Consider the following 14,833-nt stretch of genomic DNA (forward strand, 5'->3'; position numbering starts at 1 on the left):
GAGAAAAGAATTTGGTACCATGTATCCAAACCAATGAAAGTTTCAATTAACGGACAAAATAGGGCCAAAGCTGGGTATACGATCCAATAAATTAACTTTGTTAAACGATTTTTGATTGAATGTTAATAAAACAATAAGGCTTTCCGATAATTGACCTTTGATTTTGTGGTAAAAAACGCCACATCCGTTCATTTTGTTTCAACGTTCGATTCTCAGAAACTCCCATGAGATGATCTGCTGATCGATGTTGGAAAACGAGATGCAAATTAAAGGGGTGGTCCAGGCTGAAAGAATTTAGGGCTTAATAAATAAAGTAGAATTCACTGAGCAAAATGCCGAAAATTTCGTCAAAATCGGACAACAAATAGCAAAGTTATTGAATTTTAAAGTTTAGTAATATTTTGTATAAACTGTCGTCATGAATATTCATTAGGTGGGCTGATGATGTCACATCTCCACTTGTTCTTTTGTATTTTATTATATGAAATTAGGTTTATTCAATTTTTTTCCTCCAAGAAGTAGAAAAATTGGATTGACAACTGATTTAGTGCATTATATATTTATTGCTGCAACTTATTTCATTATAAGGGAGACATTTTATTCACACAAGTATGAAATAATGAAAAAATATGATTTTATGTAATAACACAAGAAAACGGAAAGTGGAGATGTGACATCATCAGCTCGCCTAATGGATATTCATGACGACTGTTTTCACAAAATATTGCTAAACTTTTAACTTCAATAACTTTATCATTTGTTATCCGATTTTGATGAAATTTTCAGCGTTTTGCTCAGTGAGTTCTACTCTGTGTATTCAGCTATAAATATTTTCAGCCTGGACCACCCCTTAATACACCTGGAAAAAAATGCAATATGCAACCTTTACATGATTTTGATAATCAGTTATGCCAAAGCGTTAATTTGAGTTTTTCAATGTCATGGAGAAGTACCAGTAACAAACTTGGTTATAGAGGTGTATGAAAGGTTAAGTCATGAAGAAGAAGAAGATTGATCACCCACAAAAAAAAGTGAGTCACCTTGACTCACTTTGGCGAGTCACCAGTTTGTCCGTATAGCGAAACACTTTTACGAATATGTGAGTCACCATGACTCATTAAAGATGAGTCTGATCAGAGAAGACTCATTTTTAATGCATCATAGTGACTCATCTTTGCCTTGCAGACTCATTTTTGATGAGTCATGGTGACTCACATAATCTAAAGACTCACTTCAAATGAGTCACCTGACTCATTTAAAGTGAGTCATTAAGACGCAGACTCATTTTTAATGAGTCATGGTGACTCATACAATCTCAAGACTCACTTTAAATGAGTCACATTGACTCGTTTGAAGTGAGTCAGTAAGACTCAGACTCGTTTGGAATGAGTCACGGTGACTCATGTGATCCTTCTAGTGTGTCGTTATACGGACAAACCAGTGACTCACCAATGATGAGTCAGGGTGACTCACTTTTTGCCTAGGTGAGTCACATGACTCAGATGGTTTTACTTAAATGAGTCATTACTTCTGTTCGTAGATCAAGCCTCTTGACTCACTTCATGTATGAAGAAGTGAGTCAAGGCGACTCAACTGAAAATGAGTCAAATACATATGTGATAATTAAACCAAAAGAGAAGGGTGTAAAATGATGCCAAATAAAATAAATGGTCTGTTGTCATCATAGGGGCTTTTCCAAAAATGATTAATAACATTTTCCAAGTAAACATAGATCATCAGCAAAATTGAATGGATCAGGAAGTCTCTTTGCATGCTTTAGAAAAGCCGATTATGATGGACCTACAACCAACAGATCAATAGCCTAATGCTAACTTAACAGACACATCACAATCAGTTAAAGCAAAAGAACTAGAATGTATAAATGCATTGTACATGCCATCTGATTTATTTCCTCTCAACAATAAATCTCCGGAGTCACCACCAATATTACCAAAACAAAAGTGACCATTATGCATCAGTGATGTAACCACAACAGACAGAAATGTGTCTCATGGGATAAATGTTTAAGAGTTTACTTGAAAAATAATTATGGTTGCTGTGCATTTCTTTCTATAATAAAATCTATTCTCAAGCATAGAATCCAGTCACCAAACATGTAAATAAGTGCACTGCTACCTCTCATCAAATAAAAAATAAAACTCTCAAGAGAGAGTGATAGACTTTATAACTGATTGGCAACATGGTTTAACCGACTAAACAAAGATAAAGCTGTCACAAAACGTCTATGAAATTGGAGAGAGTGTGATAATGATAGTCCATTATTTCTCACAGTAATTATCCTTAATAACTTTTTTTTTACCCTGATACAACAATGTTTCGACCTCGTTATAATGAGATTCCACTGTAATTCAAATATCGTACTTCACAAAAATCTCTTCCCAAATCGTACATTTTTTACAGTAACATTTCTTCACTGAAATTGAAACAATTCATAATTCATTGAAATTCATAATTCACTGAAATTCATAATTCACTGGAATTGAAACAATTCAATGAAATCATAATTTTTTTTATAGTATCATTTCTTTACTGAAATTGAAACAATTCATAATTCACTGAAATTCATAATTTACTGAATTTGAAACAATTCACTATACGTGAAACCTTCAAACATGAATTCCTAAGACTCTGCTTACAACACAATACCATTGTTTTGGTACTTCAAAACCAATAACAGCTTTCCAGAAACCTTCTAAAATTCAGAAATTTTTCAAACTTAAGCATACGTACAAACACAATTTAAATTTAAGAATCCCCATGCATGACAAGGGAATCCCCCAAATGTCAATTTTTGCTGTAGGAAAACCCACAAAAATATTTTACTACTAATAGTACAAAAAACAATTTCAAAATGTGCAATTTGGATACTCAATTAATTTGTAAAGCACTTTGCAGAATTCACCATTCTTAATACCATTTCTCTCACTGTGAAGCCCTGGTATTTTCCGCAAAATCTGCCTCCTATAGCAGCTGTATCTTCAAGCAGATACTGACCTTTTCTATTTAAATATTTTTGTGCAATTTTTTTTAAAGGGAATGATGAGTGTGGTGATTGGGCTATTAAGTAATACCTTTGACATGCTTGGAAGTGTGCAGATTGGCTTAAAATTAATGACAGTGCTTTGTCAAATTTATAAAATTAGTTTCAAATCAGTTGCATGTGCTTACCATCTCAATAAATGTAAACATTGAGAATTGTTTCCATCATGTACTGATGTTGGAAGCCATAATCTTGAAAAGTGCCTTTGTATAATTCTTGGAATTAAATACTAAGTTGCTTGAAACTTACAAACTAACTAAAATTCCATAGAGAACCTTTAAAATGTTGTAATTCTTCAAATTTGTGGTGTTAAACTTATTTACATGTACAGTAACAAAATGTGTACAAAAATCAAAAAGTAGAATATTAATAGCTTAGTCTTCAATTCCCCCTCCCCCCCAAAAAAAAATTGTTGACCATCTGATCTGTAAAAATTTTGGGTCCAAATATCTTTTCTTTTTGTGTGTGCAAAATCCTATTTTATCTGTGACAAAAATTTCATTAAGCATTTATACGTAATTCTTGGGATATGAAAAGATTTCCAATTCAAGGGCCACTGAAATTTGTACTGAAGCAAAGCGAAATAATGCACATACTTGATGTCTAAATTCACGGTCAACCTGTCGTATCTATTTCAATCTATTTTGCACATAAAAGACAGATACAACACCTAAGGTGATTGCACGTAGAGAAAGTGTGGTCAGATGTGTTGCAGTAGCATCACCCAAGTAATTAATTTTTCTTAAACTGAAGAACTACTGGCATCAGCATTTCGGACAGCATTTAAGTCATACAGGCTTCTTACGACCTTGGATGAGGGTTGAGATGTGGAATCTATGTGCATCAGAATCTTCTGAATGAATGTGAGGGTGTTACCCATCTTGGGGGTGTATGATCAGATGAATACATAATGGGCCAACATAAGCAGAGAGACTGCTGACATGAGGTAGGTGGTTTTCTCGCAGATGACTTCATTCTCTGCTGTAATATAGGATGATTGCAGAATTTCCGTGAATTTTTCATGATCACTGCTCAGAGTCAGACCTGCACTGTCGGGCTTACTTTTGTAGATGATTTTGGCGATTGTTCCGTTTTTTATCCTAAAAAAGGGAAACATAAGTGAGAAATGCTGATTAGTTTATTTCTGGTAATGTACACAAGGCAAATTGGTTGATCCTAGTGAAAATGATAACTTCAAGGTTATGCTAATACATATACTGCTAACTGTACTGTAGTCCAAGATGTATGATATTAAATGAAACACTATAGTATTTATTTTTATACTTTACAAATTGTAGCCTAAAGAACCGCAAGACTTACAAAATTGTAACTGTAATAAAGAATTTCTTAGCCATGGTTGAGTAAGTGTTCACTATGAATTATCATCCAAGCTCTATCAAATTACATGGATGGAAATGAATAATAAATTGGACTCAGAGTTGAGAAATGTACTACTTTCTTAAAAACACCAAAACATCAAGTTGAACAGTTTGTATAGCCATCAAATCATTTATATACAAGTGGAACGCCTCTGGCAGTCTCGCCTGCATTACTCAGTTCAATATAGCAGCATTGCTGACTTTGATGGTCAAAGTTCATTAAAGGAAAAGTCCACCCCAACAAAAACACTGACATGGCAACACACCTGGCTCATGACATACTCCATTGAAAGTGCTTTTGTTGTTTTTTGGAAGCCCCCCAGTTATGGCCGCCACAAATTACAGTGAGGTGAAGTCGAATTCACCTATACTTTTCTTAAGCCACTTTAAAAATTTCTAAGTGCCTTTTAAATCTGCAACTTTCAATTAGAATAATATTAGCAATGAATTAATATTTTTTTTTTTGGGGGGGGGTGAAAATTAAGATATAGGACCTACTCTTCACTTTAAACCCCTATGAATTAAACCCTGGTGAGATATTGGTTTATAGGCTTCAGGAGGATGTTCTCAATTTATGTATCAACTCTGGAGATAATTTGAGATTCAATAAATCAATTTTCACCAAAATTATACTGATATGTAATCTTCTTTACATTGATGCTAAACAAAAGTTAGCAATCAAAATACTTAATCAAATGGGCAAAATCTAATCCCTTATTCTCATAAGTAGAATTCTATGGTAGGCAATGTTCTTTTCTTAATCTTTCGAAGGTTAGGATCTTACTGTGATAGTGAGTTATATACATCATTTCAAAACTTATTAGAATTTCCGGTGTTAAAAGAGAGATTAAATCAAATATCTATTTCTTCTGACTTTTTAAGAGTTTTGTGGTGCCAGGTCTCATATGGCCTGTCAGTTGAGCTATCTAAATGGACATGCCTGCGACAGCTTCACTCACTCAAAATTCTGCTGATATTTTTATAAACCTTAAATGAATTTTAAGCATCAAACTTACCTGGCTATGCTGACAAAACAATGCCTTCTCTCGAAAAATAGTAGGAATCAACAGAAGTTCTCCACATGATTTGATCACTGCAAAGAAAAAAAAATTAAGACTGAACTCAAGCAAAGTAAATCGAACTCCAGAATATCAGTATTTTTGTGGTTGTCCATTCAGAAATATTAAAAATATACAGTATACAATATACATTTTGACCAACTGGCCTGGGTCATCCTTCTTTAACCATTTGAATTGCACATCAGGTATAAATAGAAGAGTACACTTTGGAGCCATGTAATTATTGTCTTTCTCTCTCTTGAAATTAAAATGGGGTATATGGATTTGGGGCTGGTAAAACTCGGGCAGGGGGGGGGGGGGGCAAGTACAGTAACTCTTTAACCATTTTCAAAGTTTTCCTCCCAAGAATGAAATTATTGCAAACCCACTCCTTATCAAACATCTCAATAACATACTTTTCCTGGTGTCTTCATTTTCTGCTGCTGCAGCCAAGATCCGGTTTTTGAGCTCCAAACCTTGCTTGGGAGTCTTACATATCTCTAGTCATGGATCAGCATATTCAAATGTCCTGCTTCCAACTTCTGCTTAATTGGGTCCTCTGACAGTCTCTCAAACTCTTTCAACATCAAATGAAAATAATAAACAGGGAATTTAAACAGGGCAGTCTTATGTTTCTCTGCGTGAAAAAAAAAGAAAAAGAATAGGTGTGTAAAAATTGGCTCAATCAAGAATAATTTTGAAGACCATGTGCAAATCTCTACACTCTTGATAAAATGACCCAACTGACTCCAGTCTTTCTTTGTCTCCACGAGTTGGAATCACTTTCATTCTATATATACAATGATCAATGTATTGAATTCATATGGAAATTTATTGGTGAACAATTACATACAGTTCTTGAAATGGGCCTATCACTTAACCCATTCACAAAGATAAGTTTTTGCATATGAGATGCTCAGTGAAATTGTCCCTTACTTGTCAGCAAGAACAAAAATTCTAGTAAGAACGAAGAGTAAATATTTTGCTCTTGTAAATTTTAGCACTTTGCAAATTTTGATCTCCTTTAATAATTTTAAGCCTGTACACGCTATTTACTGCATGGAGTGTGAAATGGTAGGACCTTTAGATTCTTCTCGATCAACAGACATGATATGATTGAGATCAGATAAAGATTAAAATTTCAAACTTTCTAAATAGTATGTTTTTACACAATTTATTGATTATTTCAAAGATGGATACTAATAAACTAGGTTAAAATACAGAATGTGATTGCATGATCCTAGAAATGTGAACATACCCATTTCTATAAAACTTATAGCTCCAATTCTAGTTAACCCTAACTAGGCGTTTTTTTTTTGGCTATTCTGTGGCCGGGGGGGGGGTTGATTCAACCCTCCGGCCTGTTTAGGGTTAAGCATGGACTTGCTTATTGCAAGAATAGACCCTTGTTACACGTAAATCTAATGGTAGATTCTTGTTCATAAATGAAGTTTCTTGATCTGTATTTACGCTGATTTGAACTTACCTCATCTTCATGGAAAAGGTAAGGGTACATATCCTTCAAGTAGGATTCAGTCCAGTTGCTGTTGATGATACCCTTGCGCCTATGGGCTAAAGTTAGTAGATTGTCTTTCATCAAGCTGTCCTGTCTTGTTTTTCTGGATTCATTCTGAAGCATCTTGATGTGAGCATTGATCGTTTCTTCATCCTCACCTTCTTGGGATGCAGGAAGGTACTTTCTTTATGCCATACATGTGTTTGCCTGCAGCTTTGTCTGGTTTGGGTGTAGTCCCCTTTTTTTGCTTCCATTTGTCCTAATGGATTATCACGTTCATGACACTTCCTGCAATTCCTGAATCTGTTGCGTAGTGACTTCTTCCAGTAGCCCTGTAAAAAAATTATAAAATTATAAAAAACAAATAAAATGTGCAAAAAAGAAAAAAATGAATTGGAAATATTCTTAATGTTATTTTGATGGGATAAATGTGACACATGCTTTAGATAGTGACTGCATTTCCAAGTTAATAAAAACAAAAACCACATCCATTCAAGATGGGGGCTCACATCTCAACATTATCTAATAAAATTATTTATCTTAATTATTGTTGGGAAAGGGGCACTTATCAAATTAAAACCACCTCAGTAGACCAGGAATAGGTCCTACAGTACACCTCTACATTTTTCTGTGAGAAGGAAATGCTTGTAGTCTAGACTCACCCAAGGGTTCATTACATGCCTGCCTGTGGGGAATCTAGGACTATATGGTATGCCAATGCTGTACACAGCACACAATGTAAAAAATCATTAAAATATCACTTTTGTGACCATAATAATAATTTCTGTACAGTTGCAATTTATTTTTCATTAGTAGCTTGGGGGTAATTTTTGTATTCACCAGAGCACTTGAAAACTTAAATTTTGGGCATATTTTTGTGTACGCCCTCTATTAGTGGAAAAATAAAGGCAAGACAATTGTAGTTTTTCAATCTCTATTTTTAATTAAGAAAAATTAATTTAAAGAATCAAATTTAATTAAGAGACAAGTTACATGTATATGATAAATAGCTGTAATGGAACCTAACATTGTCAAAAAATTAAACATTTGTCCCAAAGAAAAGGAGAAAATAGGCCAAACATTGCCAACCTTATTTCACCACACAGGGGGCTGTAACACTAACAGAGAACATGGTTATATCATAACCTTGTTCACAGAATGAGTGGTCTAGATTTGATCTACCTGACAAAAAACATACGGATATGTGAACATTTTGAACTCAGATTATATCGATAGGCAAGTGACAAATAATAGTAAGTGCCAGACCTATCATCCAATAAGAGCAAGAATTGAAAAATACAAGAACTTGTTCTTCTCAGTACCGGTACCATCATCAATCATATGGAACCACCTGATTGACATCGAATAAACTCGCCATCGACAAACTCATTCAAGAATGCCATCGAAAAGACCTTCTAATCATCCCTTCGCCCTCCCTCAAGCTCACCCGATCTCAGGCTCATCCGATGCGTTCATGCCAGGAGGGCCCTGCATCGTACACATCCAGATCCAGATTATAGGCCTAACTGTTAGATGTGGTAATCTGTTTCGTAGGATGGGGGTCAGGTGTCCGGACATTTTATATTTTTGAAGCCTTCTTTTTTGTCTTTTGATTAGCCTACCCTAAAAATATGAATTCAATAGTTGTAATCATCTTCTATTTTGTTCTCTATAATATTTCCTACATTTTGTACTAAAAATTGATGAAACTTCGCCTGCAAATTTCTTTGACTTGCTAAAGTCCGGACACACAACCTGTCCGAACACACAACAATACATATCTACACTCAATTAAACAGACGCGCAGCGGAGCTACACTGTACTACAGCCCTACAGTACAGCCATATAGCACACACACATACACGCATCCGTCTGGTGCTCGTAATCCCGCACGTAATCCTCTCAAAGTTCCACAAATCATCACCTAAATTGAGAATCAATTATTCATGTTCACCAAATTTCCTCTCATTCTCTTCAGCAAATTAATTTCTCAGCGGCCTACAGGTGAAATGAACAAAATTATTCTCAAAACTGCAGGATTAAAACGATTTTACTCACAGTATTCTCTTGATCCAATTCAGCAATGGCGACGTCAAACGGGAATGTTCGCGCGATGGTTGACGTCATAGCGTAAGTAGCGCATGCGCGCACGGCTTTATTCTTGACTCATTTTTTTTGTAAATGAGTCAATCGCCGATCTTGACTCATTTTTTACAACTATGTGAGTCAGTCGGAGCATTCTGCAAGTGAGTCATTTCGTTATTGACTCACTTGTTAATTACAGATGAGTCAACTAAGACTCATTTAATTTTGTTAGTGAGTCAAGTTTCGCCTGACTCACAAATATTATACATAAATGAGTCACATGACTCACTTTTATCTGTGGGTGATTAATGTTGATTAATCTTATTTCAGATATATATTCTGTATTTTGTATATTTTGTATACTGTTCTGTTAAATTTGTATGTGACTCTTCTTACTGTGTACAAACATTTACAATCCAGCCATTGGCTGCTAAGAATGTTTTGATGCCTAATAAAGACCATTGTTATAATAAGGAGAAGGAGGAGAAGAAGAAGAAGAATGTGTTGAAAATCTGTAAATTTATTAATTTGTTAATATTCATTTGTGTGAATTTCTTATAAACCATGCACTTTGCCTTTATCAAATATAAATGAGTATATTCATTTAGATAAAAACAAGTTAAGCCATCGAGCTTATCATGAATATTGTAAGCATATGAAGAGATGATTACATTTTTCTTCGTTTCACTTTCTTTCACCATGTTCACTATTCTTGTTTTTGAAATATATCATTAGTTTTTACTATTTTTATACTGTATATACATAATATTATTACTCATTAATAATGCATACGGTATAGACAACAACACACTGTATAAATTAGAAAATGGACATGGACATGATAGACATAGAGGGTGTCAACACATTCGCAAAGTTAAAAAAAAGTTTTAAAAAATGATGCATAATTGAGTTACCATACTCTGAAGTTTACCGGTCAGGGGAAGGTCCATTCGGTATAGGCGGCTGATCAATAATGGAAAGAAAATAAAATATCCCATATGTACTGGCATGCCTGACTCGTGTTTAATGTGAGAAATTATGGTCGTTGCTTAAATATTCTGATTGTGAGGATATAAAAATATCTTTTAGATTCATATTCACAGTACTGAAATCACAGTCATGGTAAATCCTGGAAAAGTTTGTGGTCATGGAAAGTCATGGAAAAGTCATAGTATTTGAAAAATGTGTGAAAAGTCATGGAAAAATCATGGAATTGTATTTACCTCTTGGCTATGGCAGGGTTCCAGTTTGTCTTGTCTCGCAAAGTGTTATCAGGTGTACTCTGTGATCATGGTGATCATACTCTGCTGTTATAATTATTGGTATTCATGAGTTCCATTTTTCCCAGTGTTGTGACATCTCAACTTCTACGTAACTCCCGGGACGGCACGGGAAGTCGACGAAAGCAGCAATTTAGTCATGGAAAAGTCATGGTATTCTGGTTTCAAATTTCTATGGGAACCCTGTGAAATATTTTGACACGATGAAATAAAGCGATTTTTTTGGCAAAAGGACGAAAGGTCGACCCCCAATTTTATTAACGTATTTATTAATCTATTTATTTTTCAAAAATAATTTCATTTTGGGTTTTCTTTTTTTCTGTTATCTTTTAGTTTTTTCTCTGTCTTCCTTCACGTGTCCTTTCTCTCTTACCGAACCCCCCCCCCTTCCCTAGTCTGCTGGGCAAACCCTAGCTTAACTCGAGTTAAGGGTTTGAATGTGCAGCATATCCATGCCTTGTGTTACTGTAACTTTTGTATGTGCTAGTCTTTGCGTGGAGGCACACTTGTTGATCAAAGTTTCAATCACGGTCTGTGCCTGCAGACTACCCCCCCCCGATCTGCCACAACCTTTTTTTTTCTTTAGATGATTTCGCTGTGGATACTTATTGTCGAGCTTTACCTCTTGATGATTTAGGCTCCTTCAATTGTTTTATATTTATGTACAAAATCACAATCCTCTCAAAAATGTTCTTTTTTAAAAGACGCATTTGTTGTTAACTCAAATGTCCACTTGCACGGCAGAAAAATCTTATCCACCAACCACTTGCAAGAATAAACAGTGCATGCCTTGAATTCTTTTGCGATAGTTTGTATCAACAGATCAAAGAATGAAATAAGTTACCATAAATCTTTAGATCCAGCCATATTTAAATATTCATGTCGAAAATATTTATTTTAAAGATTACAAAATATCTTAAATTGATTCTTGATAAACCATTATTATGTGTGTGTGTGTTTTAAGTATTTTTCTTATTTACTATCTAGATTATCATATTTTCATCTCATTCTTTTTGTAATGATCTATAGTATAAGGGGTCCCTCTCACAAGCTCTGCTTCTATTGGGTCCCAAAATTATGTATTCTCATTTTGTTAATATGTCTCTTGTTTTGATTAGTTTAAATAAACTTGAACTTGAACCATGCAGTGTGCTGTCATATAGCTCATTTTGATAGCATTTAAATACAAAATTAGCATGTGCGTGAGTGTTTCTTTTCCTGCAATTTCTTATAAACCTGTATTGTTAAAGGACAAATCCACCCCAACAAAAACTTGATTTGAATCAATAGAGAAAAATCAGATAAGCACAATGCTGAAAATTTCATCAAAATCGGATGTAAAATAGAAAAGTTAGGGCATTTTAAAGTTTCGCTTATTTTCAACAAAATAGTTATATGAACGAGCCAGTTACATCCAAATGAGAGAGTTGATGACATCACTCACTATTTCTTTTTTAGTTTATTATGACATATGAAATATTTTTATTTTCTCGTCATTGTCATGTGAAATGAAGTTTCATTCTTCCCTGAACACGTGGAATTCCATTATTTTAACATTTTGTGCTTCAGGCAAGGAGGTCTTAATCGTCAAATTCGTAAAAATTGAAATATTGTATAATTCAAACAATAAAAAACAAAAGAAATAGTGAGTGAGTGACATCATCGACTCTCTCATTTGGATGTAACTGGCTCGTTCATATAACTTTTTTGTTGAAAATAAGCGAAACTTTGAAATGTCATAACTTTCTTATTTTACATCCGATTTTGATGAAATTTTCAGCATTGTGCTTATCTGATTTTCTTTATTGATTCAAATCAACATTTTTCTGAGGTGGACTTGACCTTTAAGTGACTAAATCATTATCTTAATTGGTGTTATGTGTTATTCTGTACCAGCTTTTCGTAATAAACTTGGAAAAATAAATATTTTTGATCGATAAAGCATTTCTTTATCAATATTTTGTACATTAATGATATTTTTAATTGGCATATTAACCATGATCATGATTGTGTTATGTTTTTTATATATATCTCAAACAAATAACTGACTTTTAAATAACTACCGGAAATAATTAAGGAAATAAATAAATTCCTATGAGCCTATAGCCTTTCCCATGAATTGGGGAAAATATGAAGGCATGCAAATTGATTTAGGTGAATTTCAGTTAGAAGCAGGGGGTATCAGGAAATCATTAGGATTGAACACGGATGCGGGAATACCTTCAAAAGTTCTTCAGTCCATGTATTTCATTTCATTTCTTAGAATGCGACAATAAAGGCGGGAGAGCGCATCAACATGTCCGACACGTCGTCAGATCTGAAAGCTTTTCTCGATTTTGATAAACTAATAAGTACTGTTACTATGGCAACTGTCGGATAAAACAGGATTTGTCGGATGAAGCATTTGGCAAGTTTTTTCGTGAAACACCCCTTCACAGACGGGGGGATGTAAAAAATTGAACAATGTTGTTTCACATAATTTTTGGCAAACAACACAAAAGGTGTGTAATCCATCTCTATAACATGTCTCAACATGTCTCAAGTGGACTTGCCTTTTAAAAATGTAATAGTCCTCACTCGTAATTTGACCTTTTTCATTTACCTTCTTTAATATATAGTTTCAAGGGGACCATGGTGGCAATAATAAACACCAGAGAGGAGGAAGAAGGGTGCCGGGAATCATTGCCGAAAAAAGGGGCTCATACCTCCCGTGCTATCATATTAAATGCAGTGGTATATTAAATGCAGTGGTATTAGACCAGGTGAAGTATATACTGTAATTATAAATCCAACGGACCAAATAAAAAGTATATTATGGTTTAGTTCATAACTAGAAGATGGCAAACACCAGTTTAGTGGACCGTGGACCTATACTACTGTATAGAATATCGACAAAGAGGGCAGTATATCAATATCAGCGAGTGAATGATAGAGGGTCTCTAATCCTGCTGGCTTTAGTCCAGGATAGAAGAGGCATGACCTTGTTTTTTATATATACAATATTTTTTGATGGTTTCTTGTCAATTCGAGGGTGCTGATTACGAATCTGAATGATGCCACTCGTGTAACCTTGAGCATTTCCTGCAAATTGGCAAAATCCAATATGGCCGCCAAAATATGCAAATTACCCATGAAAATCATTAAATTGTCCGCACATTGACTGTGAAATGCATGAAATTGTGTGGCAGGAGTGAAATACAATCTTAAAAAATAATTTTTGACAAAAAAAATATTTTCCTGATATTCAAAATGGCCGCCATAGGCCATTGTATACACTATCATGTACAATATGTATAGGGAAAACTAATTTTCACAAAAATGAGCACTAAACTGCAAAAAATCGCGATGTATGAACGAAGTTATATATGCAAATCACCATTACTAACGAGAAATATCATTTGTAATGTCATATATGGGAAAATTGCAGTATTTTGATATCTAAAATAGCCGCCACTGGCCCAAACAGTATTGCGTACAATGGCAATGGGGGCCAAAAAATTCTCAAGAGTGATCACTAAAATGCTTATTATGAAGATTAAACAGTTGGAATACTGACTATAAACCTATAGTCCTATAGTACGGCATTTATTACCTCCACCATGTCCACGACCCATATGTGATGTATTCAGTTAGAAATAATGTTTAAGACAATATCTTTACCCGTACATCACATATATGCATTTTATGATTCACACTCTTGTGAAAATTAGTTTCCCTGTTCGCATGTCACATAATTTAGTTAGGGCTTGTAGAGGTTATTTTGAATGTCAAAATACAGTATTTATCACCTATATGAAAGGAGAAATGCGATGATTAAAAAAAATGTTTTCAAACAACGTTTACTCATACAACAGGATTATATGGATGTCATAGTCAAGCAAATCCAAATTCTTACAAATTATATGTCCCCATTCACATTGTAGATAATACTGTTAGGGCCTATAGGGGCCATTTTGAATTTCATAATACAGTATTCATCTCATGCATGACAAAAGAAACGATATGTCTTGCTATAAAACATGTTGTCAGACAATATTTTACTCATAGATCACAATTACATGCATTTTATTTTTCTTACTCGTGTGAAAATTAGTTTCTCTATTCGCATTGTACATGATGAATATAGGGGCTATGGCGGCCATTTTGAATGTCAAAATACAGCATTTACCACATAAATTGAATTTTTAGTCAGTATTCCACTCGTTTATCTTAATAATATGCATTTTAATGCTCAATCTTCTCATTGTTTTGGCCCCGGCCATTGCCATTGTACGCAATACTGTTTGGGCCAGTGGCGGCTATTTTAGATATCGAAATACAGCAATGTTCCCATATTTGACATAATGAATAATATATTAGTAATGATGATTATTACTTAGTTCATTCATCGCGATTTTTGCAGTTTAGTGTTAGTTTTCCCTATTCATATGAAATTAGTTTTCCCTATTCATATT

At 34.3% G+C, this 14,833-nt stretch overlaps 1 long non-coding RNA gene across 1 annotated transcript; it reads right to left on the reverse strand.

Annotated features, from left to right (window-relative positions):
- Positions 1 to 3,517: 3,517 nt before the first annotated feature.
- Positions 3,518 to 9,162, reverse strand: LOC121422960. The gene is made up of 5 exons (XR_005971215.1): positions 9,073 to 9,162; positions 6,985 to 7,346; positions 5,915 to 6,075; positions 5,457 to 5,533; positions 3,518 to 4,161 (listed from the first exon to the last, which is right to left on the reverse strand). It is a non-coding gene; the product is annotated as an uncharacterized LOC121422960 (long non-coding RNA).
- Positions 9,163 to 14,833: the final 5,671 nt, after the last annotated feature.

This window comes from Lytechinus variegatus, chromosome 10, assembly GCF_018143015.1.
Source record: "Lytechinus variegatus isolate NC3 chromosome 10, Lvar_3.0, whole genome shotgun sequence".
Lineage (NCBI taxonomy): Eukaryota > Metazoa > Echinodermata > Echinoidea > Temnopleuroida > Toxopneustidae > Lytechinus > Lytechinus variegatus.